A 16,703-nucleotide genomic window follows, 5' to 3' on the forward strand; every position below is an offset into this window, starting at 1 on the left:
TCTGATCATGGAGGCACCCTGTGTCTGCCTTGAGAGTTTCAGAAGCAATAGCTCTGTGTAGATGTGATGCATCCCACTGCTCCATAGCATCCCCTGCAGCCCCAAGAGTGCTACTCACCATCTCCATTCCTACAGCAAAAAGGAAGACTGAGGTTTTCCTGGTTTTATTTAAGCCTATTTAGTTATGGACCAAGTGATTCTCCAGCTTCTGAGCTGCTTACTTTCTCTCTCTGCCTACTGTTTCTTCTGAATGTGTAATGATTTTACATCTGTTAATCTGGTTTGGTTTCTTCTTCATACTGTTAGTGACTTGCAGACTCTTTATGATAAATATGAAATAAAATGCTGTTTCTTCTGCCTTTTGTTCTTGTGCTTATGGATGAATGACATATTTTCTTAGAAACATGAAATAACTATTGCAATGAGTGATAGATAACCACTTTGGTAGAATAGACAAGTTCTAAAAATATGGAATGATCATGAGATCATACAACCAGGATGACTAAAACAACAACATAATTGGTCAGAATTTATTCAGCTCCTAAGGAAAAAAAAACTTGACAACACTCTGCTGTAAGGTTAGTGAAACTAAAACTGAAATAAAGTACACAAGTCACTGTTGCCCTTTGGCTAAAATTAAGTAAGAACTAATGGTGTCTAATAAAAAAGGCAGGAATTTTTCAAGGAAAAATTACATTAGGAAATGTTTGTTTTCAAACCTGAATCTGTTGGAGGCAAAAATGTTTGAATACATTGACAGCTGGAAAAAACTGCTGGAACTTCTTTGTAAATATTTTCCCAGTAATATTTAAAAAAAATTAAAACCTATTTGCTGGTTTCAAAACTAAATGTTTTAAACACTTAATGAAGGTGTAATTAAAAAATGCAATAACTACAACAGAAATTTAGTTTAAAATGAAACTACCCTCTAGCTTGAATACAGGACTATAAGCTTTGCTGTACTGTTTTGTAAAACATTTTAACCTATTACCTCATTTTCACTTTATCTCAGCTTTTTAAGTTTTCCTCCCATTAGATCAAGAAATGTTTTTCTGAGATCGTGGAAATTCTCATGGGCTGAAATACCATTTCCTCTTATCTCTGATTTCTAATTAGATTTAAATCTTTCCAGCAAGGGCAAGACCTACCCAAGCATTTTGAAGCATATATATATATGTATATGAAAATTCACACTGTTGCTCTTGCCTGGCAAAACTTATGAGCTGCACTGGAAAAGGAGTCTTTCTTCTTCTGTGACAGCATCATTCAGCTCGCCTCCCAAAGGTTCAATTCTGCCTGCAAAATCTTTCCTTTCAGTTCAAATTGCTGCCAAAACAGCACAGTATTCTCTGTGATGTACAGCCAGGTTGAGCTGACAGCTACCACACTGGATTAATGAGAGGGAAAAGAAGAAAGAGAGGGAAGGGCTCTGCTAGCCTGTCTGGTAAATTGGGGTTGAAGGAGCTGCAGCATCTCAGAAGCTGCTCCATTCCATTCAGTGGGGAAGGAAGGAGAGGGGAGATGTTTCTTACCCATGTGCTGCTTCAGCTGCTGAGGAAAGCTGCCTGCATAACTAACACAAGGGGCACCACAGAACGAGTTTATGATAATCTCTAAATAATAATCTTATAATAGTGGGGGATAATAATCTCCCATGGGTTGCATTGCTATAACTCCATCAGTGAAACCTTGTGCAATTCCAGTTCACTAGTGGGCTGCTGGCAAGGATGGGAATATGCTTGTTACACCTATCCACTGAAAGTGTTGGAAGATGCTCAAAAATTAGATTTTAGCAGGTGATTTTGACAGCTGTGATTTGTGTTGCCACTCAGCACAGCTGAAATCACTTGAATGAGGAGCTGCAAAGGTGGGGGTAACACAACTGAGTCCTCTGCACCACTCAGGTCAAGGTCTTGCCCAGGACCCCTGCAGAGATCCATGGCAGCTGCTACTCCAAGTGTGAGAGCCCAAGAGGAGCAAAGCACTCTGAAAACACTGCAAGCCACAGCATGGCCACACTGTACCAGCACCTAATGGCTCTTCCATGCAGTTGCTGTACCTACATCCATCAAAACCCCATACATGTCAGAGATAAATTACCAGCTGCCAGAAAACCAGCAAAAAAACCACCTGCATACCACCTACTGCACAGACCTAATACTCCAATTAGACCAGGGGCCTCCTCACACAGCTTACTTCATTTAGGCAAATATTTCCAGTGGAACATGCAGACAAATCAGCCCTGGGAGCACTAGCAGCAGCTGCTGCTTTCTGCATGCAGTGTGTTGAGCAAATCAAGAGAGATGAGCTGCTGCTCCCATCAGAATCTCAAAGATGTGGATGACAACGCTGGTTAATTAAAAGACACAGGATCAGACTAGAGGAAAATCGTCGCTCAGCAGCTTAGACTGAAAATCAAGCTGGTCTGACAAGAAATAGGAGCTTTACCAATTTTCAGTCTGTGGTCAAGTAGTCTTTCTATGGCTCTGGTGTAAAATTATTTCCCCCCACACTGTTCTTTTCTGAACTACTGTTTTAGCATTTTTTTTCTTTATTCTCCTCATCTTAGAATTTCTGTCATTCTTGCTTCCTCTTAAATGTTAGTTTCTGTCCTTGCTTCAATATCACTTAAAATGCCACTATCACTAACAGCATGAGACTGAGTCAGAACTGAGACTGCGCACTCACTCACTTTTGATTCTAGGAAAGAATTACTAAAAGCCAGAAAATGTACTGTGAATTACATGCCCTCTCACTGATGCCCAGAAGAATTGCACTAGCACAGTATGTGTAACACAATCACTACGAAGTGTTTATTGTGTCACACTCTACATAAAGATTTTCCACTCTGTCCTGTCTTTTCCCACCCCCCAACTTTAAGGCTAAAGAAAAAAACACTGAGATGGTTGGCAGACTGATATGGGCATTAAATCATATTTCAACATGTTCTTAAGGATGAGTTTTTTCTCATCACTACCATTTTAACAACATAAACCAGTGGTGAAGAAGCCTTCCTGAGGGGCCTTTCTCGTACCCTTGCTGGGGGGGAGTGGTTTATTCTCTTCACATTCACTGGAGAGATAAGCCACACTTCACAGGCAGGTCAGTACAAAATTTCTGTAAAAACTCAAACTACTCTCAAACAAGTGTTAAACAACCTTAAATATGCATGTGGATTGCCATTTGTTTTGGATTTAATGGCACAGATTATAATCTTTAAAGAGAAAAGCTGATGCAGGACAGTCTCTCTGTTTTCTTCACTTCCTACTCGTAGAATGTGGCCTGGAGATGAGGGATGCAGAGAAGGATCGTTCTGGTCAGATAATAAAACCAACAGAACACTTTTTGATAATTATTAACTAATTATCAAAAGTCACTGCTAGAATTTGTTTATGGCTATGGGAACAAGATCAGTCCTTCCTTATATTAGAAACTGATTAAGAAGCCAAATGACAATCACATGAGGAGAAACAAACTTCCTCCAAAAGCATGGGTTATATTCATGCAGTGGCAGTATTTGCAAAACATTTAAGATGAAGTCTGTCCTGTGCCATCATAAAGAAAAAGCCAGTGAAGAGCAAGAGTCTTTAAAAATCAGTTATAGGAGATTATCTAATTACCATCATATTTAATAGTATATGGCTTTCATAATTTTCTGTTATCATCAAACTGCTGGAACTAAAAGAAAATGGGAAATTGGCTCTAATGCCAATTGATAATGGGAAGGATTCATTCTGCCCTCTGGGTCCTTGATTTGGAGCCAGCTCAGGTTGAAAGTGAAAGTCATTCCTGCTGGGTACCTCTCCGAAGTAAGCTGGTGTTCTTAGGCTTGGTCCAGTTCCACAAACACAGAACAAAACCCATCACCACAACAACTGGCTGCACTGGAGATGGAAATTCTTGAAAACATTCTATCTCTGGCTTTTTGTTAGCATGCAAATAGATCCTAGCCTGGAATGAGCATATTTATACAGGAATATTTATGCCAAAGTAAATCTCACCAACGGTGACTGTTCACTTTAAAACTAGAATGATTTGCCTTGCAGCAACAGAGGTGTTTTTACCCCTGTGCAACCCCATTACTTTGGTGAGGGGCAACAAACCCAGCCACCACGAGTCTGCCAAGACTTCAGTAACACTGACAACAAAATGTGCATCTCAGTATTGTTGCTGCTCATTTTTAAACTGCCTGAGCAAGGCTCAGCTTCAAGGTGCATCCTGGGTCAGGCTGAATCTAGAGGACCTACACTGTCTGAAGAGTTTACAGTAGGTTTGTGTTGTCCAGCAGGTCACCTTAAATCCAGCTAAACAAGCAGTCAAATCCAGTTAAACTAACGCAGGTGCAGGTCAATAAAGAGCTGAACAACTCTTCTTTTTTTGGAGGCTGGATACTGCAAAGTGTAAACCAACACCCTGTCCCTCAGGACTGCTCCTTTCCTGGCAGATACTGCAGCACATTAACAAGGCAGCACAGCTTGCATTGTAGCTGCTGTGCCGGCTCCATGGATTAATGGAGACTTTGTCCTCTGGGGCTGTCAGCCCCAAACCTTTCAGGAGAAATGAAACCTCTGAGAGGGAAAAAAAAAAGAAAACCAGTAGTGGAATTACAAATAAGTGTCTTTCTGACTTTCAAATGAGACGTGAAGCATCTTCATTTACAATTTAATAATTCAGTAAGCACTTTATTGGAAGAGACTATCTAATGGGTTAATTTCCAAATGTCATTTATCTTTACTCATTGGGGATGACTTTCTATAATTCACTCGAGGCTGCAACACTCATAGATTAATTCATCACCCTCCAACTTGAGAAGATAAAAGCCTAACAAGCTCTAACCTGCTACACAGACTATATTTAAGCAGTACAGGATAATGATAAATATCTCCCATAAAATGTGTTCTCTTCACACTTCCTGCAAAAACTGCTGAACGAGCCAGCTGGCGAGATGGAGCCGGCGGTCCTTGCTCACAGCCCCACCATGCACACGTGGTGAAACTGGAGCGCTCCCTTCCCCAGCATCACCCTCATCCCCGGCTGCCCATGGGCCTTCAGAGGTGAGCGCAACTTTGTCCCCTGCTGACAGTTTCTGTGGCCCTGTCCACACCCCAGCAGTGACTCTTCCTTGTGCCTGGCAGGCAGGCAGGCAGGAAAAGGCTGCTGGGGGCTGTGCGTGCAGGTCGGTTCCCATTAAACGTGCCCCATTTCCCAGGCCAGACCAAGCACTTTGCAGAACAAATGCAGACTGGGTGTCTCCCCAGCAGAGAGGAATGACTATTGTAGGCAGAGTGGGGAAGCAGGAACCGGGAAGAAGGCAGATCAGGCAGCAGCACAGGCCATTGCAGGGCCCAGATGCAAACTGAATCACTCCTCGCTTCCTTCTTTCATGTGCAAGTGGTGGATGCTGATAAGCATTCGGGACCTCACTCCTGCGTCCTGGAGCCAGAGGAGGTCCAGGCCAATCCCTGCATCGTCCCCTCCTGACCAGATGTTACTCCAATGCTTTCCAGGACTGCTTTTAACATCACAAAGATGTAACTGCAGCCAAGTACAATGACCTCCAGCTGAAGCTGGCCTTCCTGCCCAGGGCCTGAAGGCTAAGTGACCTAAGCACAGCATCAGGATGTTAACCTAGCTCATTACCCCATGTGGGAACAATCTTCGATCTCCAAGCAATGCTGAGACTCAGCATCCTTCCAGCACCACCTTCCCCAAGTCCTCTCCTCACTTGCATCACTGTGTTAAACACACACTGATCACTCTGGAGAACTGAGAGCACAGCAAAGAGCCAGCCTTTCCAATGTGCTGAAGAGGAGTCCTTGGCTACAACTGCGTTTCCCAGCCATCACACCCTGGATGTGTGCCACTGGGAACTGGAAGAGTAAACCACTATGATTAAAAATTATAGTTACCATCTACAGACACACTTCCTCATGTAATTAATGCCAGAAAAGAAGCCTTACTCCCAGCCACCTGGCCATTTTAATGGACTGAACACATCTACCATAAGATTTTCAAAGCAGCCCCTTAGGGTAAAGGTCATTTATTTTGTTGTGTTAAAAGCCCTCTAGATCTTCACAAAACATGACTGTGTGGGAGCTGCAGAAGTCTCACTATCCTCTTCCAGGGATGTGTCTTCTTCCAGGCCAGCCAAGATCAAAGTCTGATCTAGAAAAAAAAAGGCCTTGTTGTGGGCCTCCACACTTTAATGAAGTCCTGTCACCAAAGCTGGCTGTGCACAATGCCTTCACATTTATGCTTCCCTCTCTCCCATGAGTTAGGATAGCATCAGCTTAGAAACAATACAATCAGATTAAACAATTTAATCTTTTCCTGCCAATTCTACCTACTTTTTATTCAGACAATGTATTTGGATTCCCAGTGGTATTTCTTTTCAGATTATCATGAGCTCACTGTAGTTACTGTAGTTACATACCATTGACCAACCAGTTTTTCCCAAAATGTCTTTGCAGAGGTGAATTCAGTTCTTCAGCAATGGCAGAAACATGACTAAATACTTGCTGCACAGATGAGCTAGTAGCATGAATTTTTTGGTCTAAATTTTAAACCACAAAGAGATGCAATAGGAAATGAATGAAGGTATATGAATACATGCGGTGAAGAAGAAATTCTTAGTACCTCTCATGTATCTATTTCCATTTTCTGATTTCAAATTACAAACTACTGAGAAAAGGAACTTTTTTACCAATTCTACTAAGAGCTTTCTTTTAAGCTGGAAGGAGATGCAGGGTCACAAGTTTATGAACCTAGTGCATTTTCCCTGCAGCCTTAGTTTGCATTAGTTTTGGTTTCCTTTTCTTGTTCTATCCATTCAGACCATAAGCATTTGGTGGGATGATCTGGCAGTCATTCTGTACAACACCTCTAGCAAAACAAAGGGAACCCATTTCTTGGTCACTTCATGAAGTGTTCCCACAACAATACCTCACTGGTTTCCCAGGCTGCCGGCAGTGGACAACACCCAGTACCTCACAGAAAGGCAAAAACTATGAAAGCAATAATAATAATGCAGCTAGGCACCCATAAACAGTGTAGAGCAACAGAATAACAGGCTTCATGGACATCTACAGTTTCTACTCCTGACTGCTGAATTGCATTGCTCACATGAGAGGCAGCTGCTCCAGCACCATTTAAGATCCCAGCACGATGACTATGGGGCTGCAGTGTGTAATGTACACACAACTGCTGAGGGGAAGGCACTCATTCCTGCTTACTACCTTCTTTTTAGACCTGTCATTTTTTGTGGAATCATTTGCCTTATGCTATTGAACACATTGCACTTCTGAGCAGTGGGACAGAGACCCAATTTCAAACCCTTTTTTCAGTTCTCCCTGGTTTGCAGTTAAGAGCAGACATGGGACACCGACCAGAAGTTCAGTAGGTCACCTTCCATAACCAAGCTCCTATCCTCCCTGGGGCTGCACAGCTTCCTAGGATTTGGAAATACACATGAAATCCTGCCCCCAGAGGAAGGAAAGGTAAAACCTCTGTGAAATTTGTCAGGTTCAGGATTTTGACACATGCCATCTGGTTACTGCCACCAATATTTCTATGGAAGTCATCTGATGATAACCTGGGAGGTTTTACCCCCCCCCCCCCAAAAGAAAGCTTTTCTTACACAGCATCAAGACATTACCAGATGCCAGGCCACAAACATGGTCTTCCAGGAGAGGGTAACACTTCTACATATAAAGTACATCTCTGTATCTTATGATCAGGATGCCACTAATGTTGGTTCTAGGGATAATATAACAGATGGAAATCCACTCTCCAAAAGCAAACTGCATGGAATATGGTATCTTACAGAGAGCAACTTATGTGTGGGAAACAACTGGATGAGGAAGAAAGTCTCTGGGTTAATAGCACAAGCAGGGGACAGTAACTTCTGTGGTTCAAAACATGGTTATATCCCTGTTTCATAGCACTGGTTATGTTTGTTCCCTATTTATGGCATAATTTACCACTACTTAATCTTTGGTGGAAAAGTAAACAAAACCTTGCACAGCCATACCACCTCTTAAACTGCTCCACCCTGTCTTTTCTAAAAATTATTATTTCTTTTTTTAACAGCCCTAAGCAAAACTCTTAGGAATTTTTCTAGGGGAGTTTGTTAGGAATTGAGTAGATTCATATGATAAAAATGCAGTTGTCCTCAAAACTCATATAAACAAATCTATAAAAGTAAATAGTAGCCCTTAGAAGTATAAACACTCAACTTTAATTTTTACATAGTTTCCTTATCTAGCAATGATTTTTTTTCCTTAGTAGATACCTTTGCCAGCACCAAAACACAATGTTTCTAATACAGATGCAGTCACTGGGTATTTCTGTGCACAAAAGCGTTGACCAAGTGACTTTAGCTCATTTGAGTAGCAATCAAAGCCACTGTTTCTCTAGGTATGCACCTAAAATTCCAGTCTAGTGCCTATTAATGTGAAACCATGGGAAACCAGTCTGCTTAAAGTCCAATCACTGAGAACATTAAGTAACTTTGTTGGGAAGGCAGGCTTACATTCTCTGATGAACTGGACCACTGAGACTCCAGATGTGGTGGCTGCTGTGCCAAGCCACAGCTATCTGGTGGGAGGGTGGAGAGGGGCAAAACCAGCATTTTAATGGGCAGAGATTGTGAATCCAGTGCTCTGCAGTGAGTTCACTCCAATGAACTTGTTAACCAATCTCTGGGCAGCCAAGCAGCTTAATCCAAGCAGCAGCCCAACTAAGGCACACTGTGCATTACTACAGCAACAAAGTGACAGACCTATTTCCTGGGAAGCCAGAGAGGTTCTGACTGGTGCATGTTGTAAATTTGCTGGAAAGAGAACAATCTGGGTTTTGGTGGGGTTTTTTGTTTGTGGGTTTTTTTTGGGTTTTTTTTTTTTTTTTGGTTGGTTTTTTTGGCCATTCTTGTTGGGTTTTTTAAGTGAATAAACATACACAACAAATACTTACTTTCCTTAACTACATCATATGATGCAGTACTGCAGATTGGGTTTTCAGAGAAAACCAACCCTTCCAGAGAAAGGGCAGAACTGAACAAAAATGTTTACAGAACCTTGGTATCTCTAGGGGATAATTTTTGCTTTATTTTCTGGTATTTGCTATTGATTTTTATCTTGTCATACATGTGTCCGTTTCTCTTTCATTTAATCCCTGCACTTGAAATAATTTCTCCTGGGAAGGAATGACTCAGTGGTTAGTTAGACTGTGGACTCTCAAATCCTGTTTCCAACTCTTCATTTGCTCACAGGGCAACAACATGTATACATATCTTTAAATCACAAGAAATCTATTCCAAATTTTAATGGCTTAACCTCATTGTGCCCCAGCATAGTAAGAACTCTTTTTATAACTTTCACTTCACAGATGGGAACAAATACTTTGAGTTCTTCCGGGGATGCTGCAAACTGGCACTGGCAGCAGGCTGCATTAAAAGGTCACACTGAAAACTGTTGTGTTGAGGGAAAAGCATGTATCCTCTCTGAAACACCAGCAAAACAGGCTGAGGGGAGAGGAAGGAGTTGGGGTGTGGACAGCTGGAAGCTGCTTCCATTTCACTCATTACCCTCATCACTATTCTATTTAATGTTCTTGCAAGCTTTTCAGTGCTCTGGCATAACCCATCCAGGGGAAAAAAAAAAAAAGAACCACCAAACCACAAAAAACCCCAAAAACACACTTTGATGCAAAGTAACAGGGTTAATTTTCATCCATCATCTAAAGTCATTTTTTAAAGGAATTGTCCCCTTGCACATCATTCTGTGTCATTGTTCAACTGACTTGAACAGGAAAACGAGGTATTTTAAACCCCTAAAACTGAAAAATAATTTCTGATATTCTGTTTTCTCATACTAATGCTGGTGATGATGTCACTGAAAACTCACTCAGTAGAAAACTCTAGCATTTTCTGATTGACTCAATACTTTCAGGGCAGTGCTGTCTTTCAGATTCGGTAACAACAGATTTTACTCCTGAACCTTGTCCCCTGATGTTTGCGAAATTACCCCAATCGCATGGGTTATCTCTCCAGTCCTGGCAAATCATTCCAGCTTTAGTTTGTTTTAACACTGTTTTTCTTTCATCTCCCACTTCAGGTTCACTGTCCTTATGTCACCCCAAAGAGCAACCAAAGGATGAAGAGGGATTCTTGGGGAGAACAGAGATAAAACAGGAGGATAAAGGCAAGAAACTATTTGTCTGCAATCCTGTTAGTGGGGAGAATGCTTTACAAGGGTACCTGGTGGGGAACATGCCTTGCCCATAGCAAAAAAGCCACCATGTAGCTGCTTTGTAAAATTCCAAAGTATAAAACACGTCTTTGAAGCCAAATTAATGATCCACAGCACGTTGGAAATTCTTCTGACACTTCCGTAGACATAACGTTCTTTCACCCTTTTGACTTTCGGCAGAGCCTCAGGAACAGACCTGCTCAGATTGATAAAACTTGGAAATAGAAAACACCAGCAGGGATTGCCACAATGGAAAACACAATGAGGAATACAGGGCATACATTTGTGCCCACAGCTATCCTTTCAAAGTTACTCCAGGCTGAACATTTTGGGATATAAAGGATGTATTCTGTGCACATTCTAATGGGCACAGGAGTTAAGAATGGGAATGACAAAGACTGTAATTCTCTTAATCTGGTTTCTTAATTATTTCTCTTGGGTTATCTACTTAGTTTCCCTTTTGTTTAGCAGTAAAGTTTTCATTAGTATAATTCAGTCTGTGAAAAACTAAAAGATGATCTGCATTTATAGATTGCTAAACACTTTCATCAAAACTTTCTGCAAGGCCCAGATTGTTGCCTTAAAACAATGGAATTTCTGTAGGTCAAATCTTGTCCCTCCCACTAAAACAGAATTAAGGAAAAACAAACAAACAAACCAACCAAACAAAAAGTCTAAGAGAGTCTGTTTAGGGAGCTGAGAGTTCTCAGCCCTTCAGCAGAAGCCCCTAATTATAAGTGAAAGCTTGAGTCTCCCAGGAAATTTATAGATCCTGGAGAAAATTTCCACTCCTTCAGCCTGTTGCCTGCCCTCCACTGGCCATGTCTTTCCCTTTGTGCACCTCTGCAAGGACCAGGGTGTCATTGATAGCACTGTCTAAAGGATCACCATAAATTCCTTCACATCTTTCCTGGCCCAGTATCCTAAATAGACAGAGCTCCAAATATTGCTGTCTTGTAGGAAGAAGTTGGCTGCATATCCTGCTCTCCCCTTTTCTATCTAGCTCCTTACAAGTGCTCTGATCCCCTTAGGTGATGAATCAGATCCAGGAGGCGTGGATGAGGCTCCTTCCCAGCTGATGTGTTTCAGAGAGAAATGGCTTTCCAGATTACAACTAACTAAAACTAAGGTGCCCAGGTTAAACACATGGGACATTGCTTCTCTTCTTTGCTGCAAGGTCAGCCCACACTCGTTTCTCTAGGGGCTCCAGACTTCTCTTCTCTTCTCCAGACTTCTTCCTGCAAAAAGGGAATCTATGAAGGATCATGTATGTGAAACCTGCATCTAAGAGCATCTGAGACCCAAAGGATACTATGAGGCCCAAAGGCCACTGAAGGAGGTCATGAAACTGCTTAGATGTACTAAGGGTTGCTTTCAGCACCTCTTAATATCAGGCAAAGTTTGGTTCATGTTGTCTCACGTGATGCAGACAAGGGCAGCCTTTGTGCCCTTGAGTTACTTGGCTGGTGACTGAGGAGCTGATCATTTTTAAGCAACAGCAGTGGAACTTTAATTAAAATCCATTTCTAACCTGTAAAATGAGAGTGACTGCAACAGGGGCTTCAGACTTGCAGATCAGGCACCTTTGGGACAAAACATATTTATCATTGCAGCACCTTGCAGGGGAGTGCTGTACATACCACAGGACAAATGCTGACCTCAGTTGCTAGGAGACTTTTCATTTACCTTATCACAAATGCCAGATTTAGACAAAAACAGGTAACAACCTCAGCTCCTTGATCTGCCCTCTTTCTTGGGCTACACACATTAATCCAGTGAGAGGACTTGCCATGTCTGGATGTCTGCATAATTTCCCTTTGGTAGCCCCTTTTGGCCTAATAAAAATCATTCCCTCTCTCCTCAACACATGCTGGGGTCTGCAGAAAGCAGTAAAGCATCACTGCAGCGCTCTGTGACCCTGAACAACCTCAACAGGTGTCTTGCTCTTGTGGAAAACACATGTTGCTCTGCCACTATTAATACACCAGGAGTGTGAATGGCATATGCATGTTTGTTTGCGTGGGGAGCATAAATTACAGAGATCCCAGGTTTCAGTCATCACCTTCTGAAGCTACAGAGCTGTTTCTGGGGACAGCCGAGGTGCAGGGCCACAGGCACTTGGGATAAGGGAGGAGTGAAGCCCTGGGGGTCAGGTAGGCATGGGGAGTGTTCAAGGACAGACCCAGCACACTGTGCAGCTGAAGGTCTCAATGCTCTGATGACCAAGAGGGTTCACAGATCAAGGAAGAAAATGAATTAATTGTGGTGCCTCCAGACTGCCTGGCTGAAGTCGTCCCTCTGTCGATCGCCTTCCCCATCACCACACGGACAAGATGCTCACTCCCCTCACTATTCAGTACAAGGCAGGAACTGTTTATTGTTTCAGATTTAAGAATTTAAAATAGCAAGTCAAATTGATTTCCTGGGAACTGAGATGAACAGAAGAGAAGTACTGTCAAGCACTCCCTCTACTCATCATCGAGTGATGAGTAGCAAAGGCATATCTTGCAGAGCTAACAGCTGTGGGGTGACATGTCCCAACAACTGTATTTTTCCTCAGGATAGTTCTGCATCCACACACAGCAGAAAAATAAAGCCTACTTCTGTAGCAAGAAAAAAGCAACACAGATTATGAACCCGTAGACAGAAATCAGGTTATGCACAAGGCACAAAATCTTTCATCTTTTAATCTGACCATAGCTGCCACTTCCAAGCCATACCAAGTGGGAAAAGGGGAGAGATGATGGATGTAAAACACTCTATGCTCATTTATCTCAGGGCTTCCCAGTTTTATGTACAGATAGAAGAAACTATGTTCCTGGAACCTTTTTCTCATGACTGGAAAATCTCTAGAAGGTAAAAAAGTCTTGGCTAAGCAGTGCAGAATGCAAATGGAAAACACAAGGCAAGTAGCACTATTTTTTCCCCTTGAATTCAAATAGTTGTGCCACAAACCCATCCCTGCTCTAAATTACTGATGCAAGAGAGAGATAACCAGACAACATACATAGGCACCCCACACACTAAGTGCACGAGGACTAGAGAAATCCTGCATTCTCTAAATTCATGGAGAAAACAATGATAAAGCAAATGAAAAATTTTAAAAAATCAAACTGCTGACAGCTAAAAGGAGAGAAGACTGGCTTTTTATTGCCCCAGAGGGGTCATGCCTGTGCATGATGGAACTATGGCCATTAGCAACAGAGAATAGATGTAGGAAGTGTTACCACCCATGACATCCTTTGCAGCCGCTGGGGAGTCCAGACCTCACACACGGATAACATTTTTTTCCTGCAAAGTGCACTGGTGAAGAAAGCATTCCCACACCCCTGCTCATTGTTCCCCCTCCCTTTGCAAAGGGATAGTTCACAGTGCTTCAAGAAAACAAGGTAAGAATCAGCCTTGACCATAACCTCCCACCAGTGAGGCAGTGCAAATACTATTGGGCCTCAAGCAAGGAGTCAGTGAAATTAGGTCTTGGTGCAGCCAACTGGTCCTTGGCTGATGACACCACCTTCACACTCTCAGGGCAGTACTGTACATCCCATCTCACCTTTTGTGTCCCCTAGCCAGGTCCCTTCCCCTTGGGATCACACTGCTGATGATGGTTAGTGAGGAATCTGAAGCTCACTGCACCTGAAGTCTATGCAGAAGATCAGGGAAAACTTCTGCTGTCTTCTACTGCAGCAGACTTTTTCCAGATTTGCCTCCCTCTCACCTGTTTCCTATGCAAAACTCACCTCCCAAAGCCCAGCAGAGAGAAAATCTATGGATGTACCTACCCATCCTGCTGCATGGAGCTGCAATTGCTTAATGCTGTCCCTCTCACTCTGCCTGTACAGGCCAAGGAGGGCCTGGGAGGGCACAGCTCTAGCTGCTCCTCACCTGAGGGGGCATTAAAACAATTTTTTATTTTCTAAAGCACAGATAACGATCAAGCAAAACCAAAAGGGAATTAAACTTTTACAGGACTTTGGAAAAATAACTATTAGAGCAAACAGGGCAGGAACTTGATGTTGTTGGAGCAGGGCTCCCTGCTTCTCTACCAGCAGGCAGCTTGCCCTGCCTCCTCAGCCTGGTGCACAGAGGCAGTGTGGTCTACAAGCCCCAGAGTCACCATTTAACTCTGTGTGGCACCCAGCAGCATGCTGATTCACAACCATAGCTGTACCTGCTTCCCACAAGAAGATCCAGAGTGTAATTTGCAGGGACAGCACAGGTCTTGGGACAGCTGCACAGCATTGCTTCCCTGCTCCATTTTCCTGATGCCTTCTGCCTATTGACCTCTTTTCTGAGCCACCTTTCAGCAAGGGCAATGAAACAAAGCAAAGAATCTAGAAACACTTGGACTGGGATATGGTCTTTAAGTGCACATTAGTGGCATTGCAATGGAAAGAGGCAGCAGCTGTGTCTTTCTCACCATTCAGCTTGCTACAGCTTACTCCCTGCTTTCACACAATTGATTAGTTTGAAAGAAAAGTTTATCACAAAAGCATTCATTTAATTCAACTGTCCACGGAGGCCTCTGAAAACATGCATCACAGGTCCCATTCTCAGACTCATAATGATCAGCTCAGTCCCCTGCAGCCTCAATTCCCTTATTTAAAATGCACCTTCGGATCCCAGTACAGTATTACAGAGCCGACAAAGCAGCAATTAAAGAAAAATATTTTTTAAAGGTAGGAATGGTGAGGGAATAATCAGAGATACAATTGTCAGAGCCTTGTGTTAACTAAGGACACCAGAGAAGTATGGCTGATCCAGCCTCCTCACCACTTAATGTGAATAAACAGCTTACGAGTGGGAGAGGCTGAAAGGGGAGCAGCCTTCTTCCCTGTCACGGGAGAGGGAATGTGATGATCACCAAGTACCAAAAAAGCTCTTATTTGTGAAAGCCATGAAGGGAAGGAGCCTGCTGCTCCTCCCCACAGCTTCCAAGTGGCGATCATCAGCTCCCAGAACGCAGTGTCGCTCATCGCACCATCACATGGCAAGTCTCACGCCATCTTCTCAACACAGAAACACAACTGGGTTAAAAGACAAAAGCTTTGTGACATGCCTCTGTTTCTAATGTACTATCAAAGTTCTTGTACTCCTGTTTTCAGAAAAACAGCCTTGAACCTAAATCAGTGCCCGCAGCCTTTCCCAGAGCCACACGGACAGGCCTTCATACGCTCATAAAACACAACACAGAATCCCCACACCACCGCAGAGCAGCCCCTCTCCCACAACGAGCGTGGATGCACAGCAAAGTCTGAGTCTCTTGGCACAGAGCTCCCCTTTGGCCACTGGCCAGCTATGTGCTGTCTGCAAGCAAGGGGTCAATAGCCTGGGATGAACAGCAAACCCCTGGAAGGAAGGGCTGACCGACCATACCCTTTAGCCGCTCGCCTAACGGCTGGTGTCACTTAAATTAAAACACTGACCATTAAGTTTGGTCCCTGGCAGGCTGCAGAGAGGCAAGGCAGAATTTTTCAGTTAGCTGAGAAGCAAAATAAAAAGCACAGTCTTGACCTCATGCTTCTCTTGCCAATAAAGCCTAACCATGGAGCAGAAAGGACAAAACCCAAGCACAGAAGAAATATGATGGAGTGTAACATTTTCCCTCTAGCATTCGAGGGGCTGGGTCTTCCCTTGCAGAAGTGCCACTGTCACCAAGCTTTCCACAGCACAAACACATGCACAGCCATGCATCTGCAATATAAAGGCCTGTACCTAACAACTACAGGAAAGGACCACACTGCTGTCCCTAGAGGTTTCCCTAAAAAGACAGTTTTATAAAGACTAGACACCACAAAATAGCTTTGCCAGTTCAGCAGAACAATTTCTATTGCCTAGCTTTCACAATCAGCTTCCTTCTCAGAGAAGGGCTTGGAAAAGCCTCCAAATGACTCCTGAAGGATAGTTTTGAGGTAAAGTTGCAGTGCTTCTCATGAAAACAAAGTGAAATGAAACATATGACAATAGTACAAATACCATGGCTCCTAAACAGAAAAACCCAAGCTTTCCCAAGAAGGGTTCAAGACTGGACTGAGCCCTAGATCTGAAGACTTTAATAGCTTCCTTCTGCGTTAGTGTGAGCATAGAGCTTCACGGTCACTCAGCTGAGCCCTCCCACCGTGCTACTGGCCTGTGAGTACAGCCCTCCTTCAGGCTGGCATCAACTGCCCCAGCTTCTGTAAACAAACTTATCGCCTGTTTAGAAGTAAAACAGAAGGGAAATGGGCCAGGAAATTATCCAATATGGTTCTGAATGAGCATTTCAAGTGGCAGAGACCACAAGAGTCCTATAGTTACCACTGCTGGAAAACAATTCCCAGCTAACAAAGACATAAAAAGACCCACCCAAGTAGGAGAAGATCTGCAAAGCTAAGGAACTAGGAGAAGCCATGAAAGAAAATACATTATTAAGGAAGAAAAAATCAAAGTAAAAGCACCAAAGGGGGAAGAAATAAG

The 16,703-nt window shown here is 43.0% G+C and overlaps 1 protein-coding gene across 12 annotated transcripts in view; it reads right to left on the bottom strand.

The window, feature by feature from the left end:
* Positions 1 to 16,703, bottom strand: part of ATXN1 (ataxin 1) — a 334,709-nt gene that overhangs the window by 24,012 nt on the left and 293,994 nt on the right. The window lies entirely within an intron of this gene.

The sequence above is a fragment of the Zonotrichia leucophrys genome, chromosome 2 (assembly GCF_028769735.1).
Source record: "Zonotrichia leucophrys gambelii isolate GWCS_2022_RI chromosome 2, RI_Zleu_2.0, whole genome shotgun sequence".
NCBI classification, from domain to species: domain Eukaryota; kingdom Metazoa; phylum Chordata; class Aves; order Passeriformes; family Passerellidae; genus Zonotrichia; species Zonotrichia leucophrys.